This window comes from Nannospalax galili, unplaced genomic scaffold (genome assembly GCF_000622305.1).
Source record: "Nannospalax galili isolate Female #2095 unplaced genomic scaffold, S.galili_v1.0 scaffold762, whole genome shotgun sequence".
Lineage (NCBI taxonomy): Eukaryota > Metazoa > Chordata > Mammalia > Rodentia > Spalacidae > Nannospalax > Nannospalax galili.
The window spans coordinates 2,757,304-2,760,105 of record NW_008350126.1 but is presented as its reverse complement, the minus strand read 5'-3'; the positions used below and the strand labels follow the sequence as shown (position 1 = coordinate 2,760,105).

At 42.9% G+C, this 2,802-nt stretch overlaps 1 long non-coding RNA gene across 1 annotated transcript in view; it reads left to right on the top strand.

The window, feature by feature from the left end:
- Nucleotides 1-660: 660 nt before the first annotated feature.
- LOC108491516 overlaps nucleotides 661-2,802 on the top strand; it is a 4,234-nt gene continuing 2,092 nt past the window's right edge. Inside the window, exon 1 of the long non-coding RNA XR_001872786.2 lies at nucleotides 661-761. This is a non-coding gene — a long non-coding RNA (uncharacterized LOC108491516). The remainder of the gene's footprint in view (nucleotides 762-2,802) is intronic.

Sequence of the window (2,802 nt, the reverse complement as noted above, 5' to 3'; positions counted from 1 at the left end):
CCCAACAGGGACCTACAGACTTTGGAGCCCGAAAAAGGGAACTGAGCTGATAAGCACCTTGACCTTTGAAGTCAAGGGAAACAAACTGTGCTGAGAAGCAGCCTGCCTTTCCTCTGACCTCCAAAGATAGGATAAGCAGATTCTACCTGATAACCAGAGATTTTAGAAGCTGTTTTTCTCTCATCTTAAGAGGGAAAAAGTAAACACTTCCACACCCTAATCCCACCTGCTTCCTCCTCCCTGATTTCTCCCCAAAACATTTCCCCTTCCACACCCTAAAGCCCCCATATATAAAGTCCCAGCTCACAACCTGTGGGCGGACATCTTTCTTGGACATCTTTCCCTGACACTCTTCCCTTCCCTTCCCTTCCCTTCCCTTCCCTTCCTTTCCCTTCCCTTCCCTGACATCTTTCCCTTCCCCGAGGGAAATGTGCCCTGTGAGAAATAAATCTGTATTCCTCTGAGAATTCCATCTGTGCCTCGGTGCCTCATCCATCCACTCGTGCTCTCCACTGTGCTCTCGCCAACATTTTTACCTGGTTCCACCAAGATCCGGAGGACTTCTGGGCCCGGCAGCTTTGGGAAACTCTGAGAAGGGAGCTGCCCGGGAGTATTCTGAGGACTCCCCAGTAGGGGACCTGCATCAGCTTTGGCTGTCAGGCAGTACCAGCAAACTCCCTGAGAGGGGACTTGCATCAGTCCCGGCTGCTTCTGCTTCCCCAGTCAGACCTCCGGTTTCTCCCCCCTACACCACCGGCAAGGTAAGAGAGTGCTCGAGAAAACACTTTTGTTTTTGGTTTCTCTCCTGGTTTTGGCTAGCCGGCGATCTGTCACCATCTGGTTCTGGGCTCTGATCAGAGAAACTAGGTGGGAAGCTGGACGCAGCAAATCTCCCCCTAGTTGGGTTCCGGAGGAGACGTCCCTGGACCCACCTGGCTGTGAGCCCAAAAGCTTGTCTTTTGGGACCTGGATTTGATGGCAATCTGGTTGATGTTATTTGTCTGTGCTTGTCTTATTCTGTGTTTTGGTCTTGTATCTGTGTTTTTCGTGGGTGCCTGTGCTGAGATCTCAAGCAATTCTGTCATGTATGTCTATGATTATTGTCTTCGTACGTTTCCATCAAAAACCCTAAATATCTTTATTTTATTGGCTGAACTGGTTGTTTAAGGTCCTTATTTATTACCTTTTGGTTTGGGTTTGCTTTCATAATATCTCTTTGGTTTGCTCATTTTGAAAATATTTTGGGTTTGACATTCTTGGTCTAGTTTATATTGCTTTCAGACCTCTAAAAGCTTAAAAATGATTTGAGAAAATTAAACTATTGGTTATAGATTCAATCTAATATGTTAACTCATCTTCACAGCTGGAGATAAATTCTGGGACTGGTCTTCCTATCTCATCCTTTTGGCCTTGTCCTTTGTTCTCTGTTTCCTGCAGCCCAGCTCTATAAGCAGGCAGATGTGGCCTGTTTGGGGGAGGGGCGCATTTTGTCCCTGAAAACTGCTGGCTTAGATGTGGTTCTGTACTTTTGTCTCTTGGAGCAATTCTTGCCTTTAACACTCATGTTTACATCTGCACTGAACTGCCTTTATACTAGCTCTTGATAAAACTCCTATCAATAACTGAGACCAGAAATCTTAGTTTGGCTTGAATGGAGGTCTCTGATACCTGGAAGAGCTCCCCCCAGGCTCCTGGGGATGGCCACATGGCAGTGGTGCTTTTGTTTCTCTGGCTAGAGGACACCTGCGTTAGATGCAGTAGCACATGGCTTCTTCTGGGGTACCTTGTAAGAACTGATCCCCAAGATGGCCTGAGCCAGTCTCTTGCCTCCAGAACAGCCTGAGACAAAATGAGACAACTACAATGTATTCAGAATAACTTCTTATAAACATTGTTATGTTTATCTTGTAAAAATTACCATGTACTTTTACACATACACTGAACAACCTCTAGATGTCTCTGAGAATTAACTCACAACTGTTCTCTGCAGTGTGTCTTCTTAGAAGCTGGGCAGTGATATGATTTGGGGTTTGTTTCCTTCACAGTCTTCCCTCTCCCTTCTTCCTCATAGGAAGCAAAGGACCACCCTGAGCCTGAGCTGTTGTTGTCACAGAACTGCCAGACCTGCAGACTTGGCATGCTGGTTCCTCTGACTCTGTGCTGTGTGCTTGTGCTTTCATTTCTCTCATTCTAAGTTCCTGTATGCTACTATGGGAAAGGGTTAGCTGTAAACAACTGCAATTGAATTGTACTCATAAACTATTTTCTTATACTCTATGCTTTCGGGATTGTCAGTTTTAAATGGTGTAATTGAATCGTACTCATAAACTATTTTCTTATACTCTATGCTTTCGGGATTGTCAGTTTTAAATGGTGTAATTGAATCGTACTCATAAACTATTTTCTTATACTCTATGCTTTCGGGATTGTCAGTTTTAAATGGTGTAATTGAATCGTACTCATAAACTATTTTCTTATACTCTATGCTTTCGGGATTGTCAGTTTTAAATGGTGTAATTGAATCGTACTCATAAACTATTTTCTTATACTCTATGCTTTCGGGATTGTCAATTTTAAATGGTCTTTAATAATAGACTGATTGTGTATTGCCTTATTAAGACTAAATACTTATTCCATTCTTCACTCTCTCATTTCATGGAATTGTCTTTAATGAAAACTGTTTAAACATTAGCTTGTTTTAATCATACTGTAACTTTTGGCTAGCTTTGAGTGCAAATGAAATGCATAATTCTGTTTTCCATCACTTGTTGAGTTTGAAACTAGTTAGGAATATTTACTGTA